Consider the following 12,336-nt stretch of genomic DNA (forward strand, 5'->3'; position numbering starts at 1 on the left):
ATACTGCAAAAGCAGTTTTAAGAGGAAAATTCATCACTTTAGATGCCTACATTCGAAAAACAGAAAGAGAGCGTATCAACAATCTCCTAAGCCATCTTATGGAATTGGAAAAAGAAGAACAATCTAAGCCTAAACTCAGTAGAAGAAAAGAAATATCCAAAATCAAATCAGAGATCAATGAAATTGAAAACAAAAGAATCATTCAGAAAATTAATGAATCAAGGAGTTGGTTTTTTGAAAAAATAAATAAAATAGATAAACCATTGGCCAGACTAATGAGAAATAGAAAAGTAAAATCTCTAGTAACCTCAATCAGAAATGATAAAGGGGAAATAACAACTGATCCCACAGAGATACAAGAGATCATGTCTGAATACTACCAGAAACTCTAAGCCCAGAAATTTGACAATGTGAAGGAAATGGATCAATATTTGGAATCACACCCTCTCCCTAGACTTAGCCAGGAAGAAATAGAGCTCCTGAACAGACCAATTTCAAGCACTGAGATCAAAGAAACAATAAAAAATCTTCCAACCAAAAAATGCCCTGGTCCAGATGGCTTCACTCCAGAATTCTATCAAACCTTCAAGGAAGAGCTTATTCCTGTACTGCAGAAATTATTCCAAAAAATTGAGGAAGAAGGAATCCTCCCGAACACATTCTATGAAGCAAACATCACCCTGATACCAAAACCAGGAAAAGACCCAAACAAAAAGGAGAATTTCAGACCAATCTCACTCATGAATATAGATGCAAAAATTCTCAACAAAATCCTAGCCAGTAGATTACAGCTTATCATTAAAAAAGTCATTCATCATGATCAAGTAGGCTTCATGCCAGGGATGCAAGGCTGGTTTAACATACGCAAGTCCATAAACGTTATCCACCATATTAACAGAGGCAAAAATAAAGATCAAATGATCCTCTCAATAGATGCAGAAAAAGAATTTGATAAAATCCAGCATCTTTTTCTAATTAGAACACTGAAGAGTATAGGCATAGGTGGCACATTTCTAAAACTGATTGAAGCTATCTATGACAAACCCACAGCCAATATTTTACTGAATGGAGTCAAACTGAAAGCTTTTCCTCTTAGAACTGGAACCAGACAAGGTTGTCCTCTGTCACCTTTACTATTCAACATAGTGCTGGAAGTTCTAGCCAATACAATTAGGCAAGACAAGGAAATAAAGGGAATCCAAATGGGAGCAGAGGAGGTCAAACTTTCCCTCTTTGCTGACGACATGATCTTATACTTAGAGAACCCCAAAGACTCAACCACAAGACTCCTAGAAGTCATCAAAAAATACAGTAATGTTTCAGGATATAAAATCAATGTCCACAAGTCAGTAGCCTTTGTATACACCAATAACAGTCAAGATGAGAAGCTAATTAAGGACACAACTCCCTTCACCATAGTTTCAAAGAAAATGAAATACCTAGGAATATACCTAACGAAGGAGGTGAAGGACCTCTATAAAGAAAATTATGAAATCCTCAGAAAGGAAATAGGAGAGGATATTAACAAATGGAAGAACATACCATGCTCATGGATGGGAAGAATCAACATTGTTAAAATGTCTATACTTCCCAAAGCAATCTACCTATTCAATGCCATTCCTATCAAAATACCAACATCGTACTTTCAAGATTTGGAGAACATGATTCTGCGTTTTGTATGGAACCGGAAAAAAACCCCATATAGCTAAGGCAGTTCTTAGTAATAAAAATAAAGCTGGGGGCATCAGCATACCAGATTTTAGTCTGTACTACAAAGCCATAGTGCTCAAGACAGCATGGTACTGGCACAAAAACAGAGACATAGACACTTGGAATGGAATTGAAAACCAAGAAATGAAACTAACATCTTACAACCACCTAATCTTCGATAAACCAAACAGAACATACCTTGGGGGAAAGACTCCCTATTCAATAAGTGGTGTTGGGAGAACTGGATGCCTACATGTAAAAGACTGAAACTGGACCCACATCTTTCCCCACTCATAAAAATTGATTCAAGATGGATAAAGGACTTAAACTTAAGGCATGAAACAATAAAAATCCTCCAAGAAAGCATAGGAAAAACACTGGAAGATATTGGCCTGGGGAAAGACTTTATGAAGAAGACTACCATGGCAATTGCAACAACAACAAAAATAAACAAATGGGACTTCATTAAACTGAAAAGCTTCTGTACAGCTAAGGAGACAGCAACCAAAGCAAAGAGACAACCTACACAATGGGAAAGGATATTTGCATATTTTCAATCAGACAAACGCTTGATAACTAGGATCTATAGAGAACTCAAATTAATCCACACGAAAAAAGCCAACAATCCCTTATATCAATGGGCAAGAGACATGAATAGAACTTTCTCTAAAGATGACAGATGAATGGCTAACAAACACATGAAAAAATGTGCATCCTCTCTATATATTAGAGAAATGCAAATCAAAACAACCCTGAGATATCATCTAACCCCAGTGAGAATGGCCCACATCACAAAATCTCAAAACTGCAGATGCTGGCATGGATGTGGAGAGAAGGGAACTCTTTTACACTGCTGGTGGGACTGCAAACTAGTACAACCTTTCTGGAAGGAAGTATGGAGAAACCTCAAAGCAATCAAGCTAGACATCCCATTGTATCCTGCAATCCCATTACTGGGCATCTACGCAGAAGGAAAAAAATCCTTTTATCATAAGGACACTTGTACTAGACTGTTTATTGCAGCTCAATTTACAATCGCCAAAATGTGGAAACAGCCTAAATGCCCACCAACCCAGGAATGGATTAACAAGCTGTGGTATATGTATACCATGGAATACTATTCAGCTATTAAAAAAAATGGAGACTTTACATCCTTCGTATTAACCTGGATGGAAGTGGAAGACATTATTCTTAGTAAAGCATCACAAGAATGGAGAAGCATGAATCCTATGTACTCAATTTTGATATGAGGACAATTAATGACAATTAAGGTTATGGGGGGGGAAGCAGAAAGAGGGACGGAGGGAGGGGGGTGGGGCCTTGGTGTGTGTCACACTTTATGGGGGCAAGACATGATTGCAAGAGGGACTTTACCTAACAATTGCAATCAGTGTAACTTGGCTTATTGTACCCTCAATGAATCCACAACAATAAAAAAAATAAAAATAAATAAAAATTGAAAAGGATTTGGAAAATAACAATAGAAATTCCATTACATATAATAGTAACTGTCGGCACAATAGCATTAACTAAAATTGTTAAGTTTCAGGAAATAAAAGGGGATTTTACAAAATTGTGAAAAATTTGTGGTATAACAGGAGTCTGTCTTCAATATAAAAAAGCAAAAATTTAAATAGTTAATTTTCCGAAGTGCTTAATCTGTGAACTTAAGTAACATTTCACATTTAAGTAGTAGATGCCACAATTAATCAATTATTTGAATTTTTAAAAATAAAAGTACTAGATTTCTGAAATTTATTGTAGGTTTTGCCCAAATGTAAGTGGAAAGAAAATTGCCAGAAAATGATTACATAGCATTACAGTTTTTAGCACGTTAACTTCCATGTGAGTTGTATTTAACTTACACTAGTTTTGAGCCTGGGTCCTCATGAAGCATGTATAACTCACAAGTCTATTGCACAATGACTGTTGCACTAGAAAAGAAGTATTTTTCCTTGGGGCCACATTGTTTTATTACATCACTAGACATGTCAGTTATATATTCTTCATAAGGCTTTGGGCTTAAAACCATCATGAGTTAAATACATCTTGTGGCAGTTAATGTGCTTGACTTAATAAAATACTATGGCCCAAAGGAAATTTTTTTTTTCTACTGTGTCAGTGTATTAGAGTGAAATATTAGAGAAGACACTTGTTTCCAAATGTTTGAAATAAGGACTGTCTTGCCAAATCAGATCTTAAAGTAGTAAGACATTAATATTATGAGCTTTTTATTGGAAAACTAAAAGGAAACACTATAAGGTTTCATTTATAATTGATAAAAGAAATAGAATCTAAACAATGAAATGGGGAAAACTCACTCACCAATGAAATAACCTTAAAGCCTCAGTATCAATCTTAGCTTGGGAGTCACTTTTGGTCAATTATAGAAATTATAGCAAGGCAAGAAAAAAAAAGAGAAGCTGTAAAGTTTCCAGATTTATAGTATTATCACTTCTGTATTTAGTTAGGGCTTGAAAATTTTTGCTTCAATGTACAAATAAGGTCTATCTGTCTATATCACAGTCTATATATTTCATGATGGCAATTAATAAAACAATGCACAGTAGAGGATAAAAGTGTATATGGCTAATAAAGTTATCTAGAGTATAATATAAATATATGATGAATGCATATAATGAATTGAAGTTCTGATATGAAGTCTCAATTCTCCTCACTGAGCAGTTTGTGGTTATTTTTTTATTTGCTTGTTAATTTTTTTGTTTGTAGTTACAGGCTGGGTTTCTCTTGGCCTTTTACTATTCAGATTCTCTAGAAATTCTTCACTCTGTCATCTGATATTTTTTTCCTATAAATTTCTATGCCAGTATATCAACTTTTTTCCTTTTAAATTCGTTTTCCTATTTGCAGAAATTTCTGCACCTCTCCATTTAGAACTTCTCAAAGTGAACTTTAAATGTAATGATTATCATCTATATTGAATTTTTTTTTCTTTTCCAAGTGGTCTTGAAATTGACAGATGCTGATTCTTATCACTGAGATAGCTTCTCTTTTTATGGAGTGATGCTCTGTTTAATAATAAAAGTGATGATGATGATGATGGTGGTGGTGGTGGTGGTGGCTGCCATTTATTTAGAGACTCCACCAAGTTTCGGGAACTATACTTGGTAATTTATAAGAATTATCTCATTTAAATCTCACAAAAGCCATTCAAAATCGTTTTTATGTTCACTTTACATTCAAGTAAACTGACAAAACAATTTGCTTGCGTAGGGTCCCAAAACAAATGTCAGAGTCCATTGCTCTTCTATGAAGCTACATTGTCCTCTCATACTCTCTGTGGATCTATCAGTCATCTGTCTCTGTATTGTGCCTTGTGCTACAGCAATGGGAAGATTCTAATGAGAATGCTTCTTTGAAGGAAAATGCAATTATTGTTTAGAATCTGAGCTGAAAAATATTATCTGTATTGAGGAGTAACAAGTCATTTCTTTATTGAGCAGTCCATCATGGCACTTCCTAGATAAGATCATTAAACAACCTCCTAACTATATCAACCTTAAGTTTATTATGTCATACCCAGTACTATGCAAGATGAGCGGCTCAGTGGAAGGCCTGGGAAATGACAAAAGAACAGGAATAAAGCTAGCCAGAGTTAAGGTCTGGCCTCAGGGGAAAGGTGCCAACTCAGCTTTATTTTAATCAGCTGTCTGCTTCTAATAGGATTATCTCCAGTAAGTGGGGTAGCGAGTCTTTAGGTAAAGCAAGATGAAATATAGAACAATGATTCTAATGTCATCAAACCAGGTCGAAGGATATCCTAAGTTCTTGGCTGGAATTATGTAGATAGGGGTCCAATCAGTTGAGGAATGAACAAGAATGTATGCCAAAATAAGTGAGATTCCCATGAAATTAATAGTGCAGGCCTCCGAGGCCAAACATAAATAAATAAATAAATTGAAGAACCTCATTAAGTAAACACAGTGTTATTGATGAAGGACAAAGCTTAGTAGATATAAAAAAAAAAAAAAGTCAAATGATCCACTCTCCCTGTACCTTCTAACAGGGTTAGAGCCATAAGACTAATTTCAGGTCATAGATGATTTCTGAAGCCCATGGTTGGAGAAGACTCAGTATCTATGGTGAGAAATGACTGTGGGTTGAACATCTTCATTAGGAATTCTACATCCACTTTTCACTCACTGTGTGATAATGTGCAAGTTGCTTAACTACTCTATGAACCAATTTCCTCAATTGTAAAGTGGTGACAATTGTCATACTTACCTCAAATTATTATAATGTAATAAAATATTTCCTACCAAGTGGGGCAAAGAAGAAAAAAAAAAGAATAGCACTTTACAAATACATGGGTATTACACTTTACCAGTTACATGGGTAATTGGTCCAAATAACCTCTACTAAGCCTTTAAACATGAAGAAACTCTGTAGAAGTCAAATCACCAAAAGGCACTTTCAGAAACTGTAGTGAGCTCAGAGGAGCCATCAGAATTCATTTTCTAGCCCTCATCTCACCATTATCATCCCAATTAAGTTCAATATCACCATCCATCAATAGGATATATTTATATACATAGTGTGCCTTCTATGATCTTACCCTCATACTTGTATCTCCTTTCACTTGCCAAAGAGTATTCATAGAAATACATTCCCATGTAAATCCAGGTTAAAAATCTCCATTTCTTCCATTTTTAGATCTTTCATTTCTAAGTATGACTCATTCTACATCTATAATATTTCATATATCTCTTCTCTTTTTATTTAACAGTTGACATCCCATCTCAGTTGGGTACTGTAACTTGTTACAAATTGGATTTTTGGGGTCTTCAAATTATTTCCCTGGGATCCTTCCCATCTGCCATCTTAATCATAGGAAAACGTGTAATAAAGTATTTCTTCTACCTAGACATTATCAATAATCCTTTACTGCCTATTAAATGAAGTATGTATGTCAGCCTGGCATATATGGTCCTTCTCAAATTGACCTCAGTATATGGTTTTATTTGAGCCTTGTTCTTACAAATTTTCCCTGTATTTCATTTCCGATAAACTGGGCTCTCAAGCTTTGTTTTTACCTCTCCCTTCACTCATGCTGTTTCTTCTGTCTCTCAATGTCAAATATTCTTCAAATCTTAATCATTTTTTAAAATCCAACTAGACATTTTATTTCTACATTTCTTAATGGCCCCCATTGCTTTAATTTTGAACTATAGCCAAATATGTTGTTATAGATTTAATTTGCTGCTACCCACCAACATGTTATGTGTTGAAGCGCTTGCTCTCATTGTAACTGTATCTGGAGATAGTGTCTTCAGAAGGAAAATTGGATTAAATGAAGGCAGAAGGGTGGGGCTCTAATATAGTAGGACTGTGGGCTTATAAATAGAGGTAGAGAAAGAGAATGCCTCTCTCTTTCTCCCTCTGCAACATGAGGATACAGCAAAAAGGCATCTATCTCAAGTCAGGAAGAGAACGCTTCCAGGAAATCCAACCCTGCCAGAACCTTGATCATGGGCTTTCCAGCTTCCAGAAATGTGAGAAAATTAATTTCTCTTGTTTAATTCACCCAATCTATAGTATTTTGTCATGGCATCCCATGTGGCTAATACACATGTCCATGACCTTTATCTTAAACTCTATGCTTAAGGAGAATTCCCAGCCCTTAATAACCTTTGTATTTTTCCCATGAGTATATCATAATTTGTTCCACAGAATCAATGCTCAATAAATATTGAATTAATAAGAAATATAAAAACCCAAGATAAGGAAAATAAATGACAATAATAAATGCCTTCTGACAAAAGTGGGTAATTACAAGGAGAAATGTTTCAAGGACGATGTTTCAGGCCAGGGCTTCATATTGTTTTACTTACTGGCTTGGGTATATTCTTTATCACAAAAACTATTCTCTCCATTTGGAAATAGTTTTAAATAATTGTGCAAAAGCATGTATTGTTTTGTTTTTTATTAGCTATAAATCCTTTCCCTTCCTGACACCCACACACTGAGGATGAAAACTCTGATAAAACTGCAGATCAGAACTTCAACAATTTCAGAGGAAATTCAAAACTTTTCAGAGGGGAGGGGGGAAAGGCAGTTTCCCTGCAGCTAAGTTTTTGGCAAGTATGTATCAGTATTTGTGATCTGGATAGTTTGAGTGTTTTTGTTTAGAAAACACTGAAGATGTTATGAATTTCAGAATGAGTAGGAAGGAAGTGTGTTGAATTAGCATATGCATGCTGACATCTGCTAGAGAGAGGACTGAGAATGCTCAGAATATCACACCCTCAGGAGGATGCGAAGGAAAGGAAAGGAAATGGAGAGAAAATGGAGATGTGGGAAGAGGAGAAATGCAAGCCTTGAATCTTCTATAGCTTTTTGTGAAAAAGTTTTGTATTTTTTTCTGAATTGTTCTCTACAGGGTGTACCTAACACTTGAATTCAACAAATAACAAATAATAATCATTGCAAAACCATGAATTTTACTACACAATTTGTCTTTGAGTTATAGTGAAACTAGATTCCCAAATTAGAGTAACACCAGCAGCTTTTTTTTTTTAATTGTTGCGGATTCATTGATGGCACAAGATACCAGGTTACACTGACTACACTTGTCAGGCAAAGCCCTTCTTATAATTGTGTCCCACCCCCAAAAGTTGTGTCACACACCCAGACCCCACCCCCTCCCTCCTTCCCTCTCTCTGCTCTGCCCTTCTCCCACCACATCCAGCAGCTTTTTATTTAAGCATTTCCATATTTATAATTTGAATTATATGATTAAGGTAATCCTTCATAACCATCACTATCACCATTTGTGCAGAGAGAAGAAAATAGTTCCATCTTAGTTTGTTCTTCCAAGATTAGAAATTTATTTCTAACAGTTCTGGAGGCTGGGAAGTCCAAGATCAGGGAACTGGTGTTAGTAGCTGGTGTGCTGCCCCGTATCTCCTTCTAAGAGGGCACTTTGTTCCTGCATTCTTCAGAAGGGACAAAGTTGTGTTCTTACGTGGTAGAAGAAGGAAGTGCAAAAGAAGGTGAACTCTGTCCGAAGCCTCTATTATGATTTCATCACTTCCCAAACATTCCACAGTTTCATATCACCAGAGTGAGGATTACATTTCAACCGGATTCCAGAGGGGAACACATTCAAAACACAGCAAGTTACTTGTAAGTTCATACAATATAAGATTTTTGGACATATGACAATAAGACAAAGAAAGTCATAGGTCCTGCTACCTTATGAGATATTGAGAGAAAGGGGCATTGTTACTTGTGACATTTTAAATAAACTACTACTGAGAAGTGCTCTTTTTGCAGCCTTATTTCTTTCTTTCTTTATTTTCCTAATCCACTTTTTTTTATTATTATTAAATCATAGCTGTGTACATTAATGCAATCATGGGGCACCATACACTGGTTTTATAGACCATTTAACACATTTTCATCACACTGGTTAACATAGCCTTCCTGGCATTTTCTTAGTTATTGTGTTGAGACATTTACATTCTACATTTACTAAGTTTCACATGTACCCTTGTAAGAAGCACTGTACCAATCACCCTCCCTCCACCCATCCTCCCTCCTTCCCCTCCCTGTCCCTCTTCCCCATATTCTTAGGTTATAACTGAGTTATAACTTTCATATGAAAGTCATAAATTAGTTTCATAGTAGGGCTGAGTACATTGGACACTTTTTCTTCCATTCTTGAGATACTTTACTAAGAAAAGTATGTTCCAGCTCCATCCATGTAGACATGATGCAGCCTCGTTTATTCACACAACAATTACTTACTGAATATTAACAACATATGCAGGGCATAAGACAGCCGGAGAGGGAGAGAAGGAGAGAAGCTTTTTATCCTCAGGCAGCTTAGTGAGAGAGAAAGGCAAGGAGGAAAGAATGAAGGAAGGAAGAGGATACTTAGGTATTGTGATGAATGTTATGAAGCAAATCAACAGTGAATGTGACAGCCTGTAATTGTGATGGTTGAAAGCCAAGATTCTGCCATAGAAAGAGTGGTTAAGGAAGTCAAGGGCATCATCTGGGACCTGAAGCATAAGACGGAAAGAGCGAGAGGAGCAGAAGAAATACTGCAAACAGAGAAAAAGAATGATAGACCCTGTAAAAGGAAACGTTTGAATACATGTGACATGAAAGGAGGCCAGTGTGGCAGCAGCCTGGGAATAAAAAGGGAGCGGGGTACAAGACAGGACTGGAAAGGCAGGCAGGAGACAACGTGGGCGAGACTTTATAGTCCAGGAGGTAATTTATCTTTTCCAGAGTTCAGTGGAAAGGCAAGGACTACTGTAAGCAAATTAGTGATCATGATAAGCACTCTGGTTATATGGACTGGCAGTAGAAAAAGTGACTATATGACCACAGAGAGGCTTCTGCAGTAACCCCGCAGCAAGATGAAGAGAGTTGTGGATGGAAAGTAGAAACACAGCAAGTTGACAAGATTTAAGATATCCTGCAGACCTATAATTAACAGCAATTGTTGATGAATTATACGTGGTGGGGGTGGGGCACGCAAAGTAAAAAGTAACCATAGAAATAAGCACGCTTGCCTGGGTTTTAGCTGAAAGAATTGGGTGTCTGATGGCCTCCTGTTCTGAACTTTCTGAGATAAAAAATACTAGAGATTAATTTTTTGCTGTCCTCCTAAGTATGTTTCGTTTAATATCTGTTAGCTGATCAGACACCAAGTCAGTAAGACAGTTAGGCTTTTGGCAGCATAAGATTCATAGTCAGAAGGTAGATATAGGCTGATGATAAAAATTTGGAATTTTTTTCGGAGAACCTCCTCCATTTGATGACAGAATAGAGGAGGAAATGCTTGTCAAATGCATGGAGGTTGGTCAGTAAGGTAAACAATCAGGAAACCATTAAATGAAATTCTGAAAGAGGAGGACATGGGAAGTAGCACGTGGTCCACTGCGTCAACAGTTGCCAAAAAGTACTGTACGATAAAATAATGGTATTTCTATCAGATTGCAATTTATTTTTATTAGCTAGCACAGTTGGAATGTAAGTTATTAATTAACACTTGCCTTTCTAAGACTCGGTCCTGTTGTCTTTCATCCAATGCAAAATGATCAAATGCCACAAATCTTATTCATTTATTTGATCCTTGGATCGATGATAGGAGTTACACACTGTGCTGGCCATTCTTGGAAATACTCTATCCTCTTCTAAATTTCCTTTCCTATTGTAGTCTAAACTTTATAAGTTACCACAAATCTTTTTGAACAGTCTAATTTTGACTTATACCACATACTTCAGACTAATAACCTTTCAGATCCCAATTCCACTTAAATTTCCTTTTGCAATCATAACAATCATCCCAGCCCCCTACCATGTCCCAAGAGTGTAACATTTCATAAACTACAATTTCTTCTACCATTGATATGGCCATGAAATCATAACCAGACTGTAACAGACTTAGGAAAATAGAATCATTAAACTAATAAAAGTCAGGCCTTTTTTTTTTCTTTTTCTTTCTCTCTCTCTCTTTTTTTTTTTTTTACCTAAATCTACAATGTGAAGAAGTTCCTCTAAAAAAAAAAGGAAAAAGAAAGGTGATCATATGAAAACAGAAAACAACCAAAGCAACCCTAACGATTTGATTAGACATGTTATTCTAATTTCTCTTTCAATAGTTTGCATTTTTTCAGTCATTTCTTTATGGTGATTAGAGGATTGGATAAAAGCCATTCCAGAAATGTGGTGGTAGAGTCTACTATAGTGGCGCCAAGCCAACATCTCACATTATGAGTTCTGGCACAAGGTGTTACTTTGAGAAGGCAGACCTGTTTCTATGCATATCAGGCAAATCCACACAGCATTCTTTATAAGGCATGGTCTTTATTAGGGTCTGGCCCTTTACATCGTACATGGTTCACATTTTGGCAAGTCTTCCAAGGGTTTTACTAAATTCAAACTCTATATGTTACTCTCGGCATGATGTTTATTAGCGGCATAATTATCCATCTAGCCTCAAATTATATAAATTGAAAAATTTCAAGTTCTGGGTTTTACACATTTTGAAAAGAAAAAAAAAAGTCTTCTGGCTGCCTGCTTGTGAAAATGTTATACACATGATATAATGGTCTTTAGTTCAAAATACTTACTATGGAGATTGTAATACAAAGTCTAGGGTTTTACCTTTGTGATGATATTCATCACTTGACTGGGTGAGAAAAATAATACGAAAACATTCTCACATGGAAGCTCTAATATAAAAATAACTGAAGGGGAGAGAGAAGATGCTAATAAAAGTAGAAAAGTGCTACATGAAATGTTCAAATGTGCCAATGGGAAAGAATAAGTTTCTTAAATACTTTTGCTAGTATTTTTGCTGCTGTTTTGTTATTAATACTATTGATGTTTAAGTTGAGGCTGCTTTTGAAAATCCATAACTTGATTTTCACCACCATTGTTAAGAATAAAATGCCATTTATTTATTTAAGGTGACGCGACTTAAGTTTAGTCCTTTGTCCCCCGCTCCTTTTTGCCCGATGCTCAATACTCCAACAAATAGTATTAGGTAGCATTGATTTGAGATAAAAAGAACAGGTGGAGGCCCTGTTTTATTCTTTTTTTCCCCCAAGAGCAGTTTGCACGTCTGCTTGTTACCAAATTACAGCC

This window comes from Nycticebus coucang, chromosome 5 (genome assembly GCF_027406575.1).
Source record: "Nycticebus coucang isolate mNycCou1 chromosome 5, mNycCou1.pri, whole genome shotgun sequence".
Classification (NCBI taxonomy): Eukaryota; Metazoa; Chordata; class Mammalia; order Primates; family Lorisidae; genus Nycticebus; species Nycticebus coucang.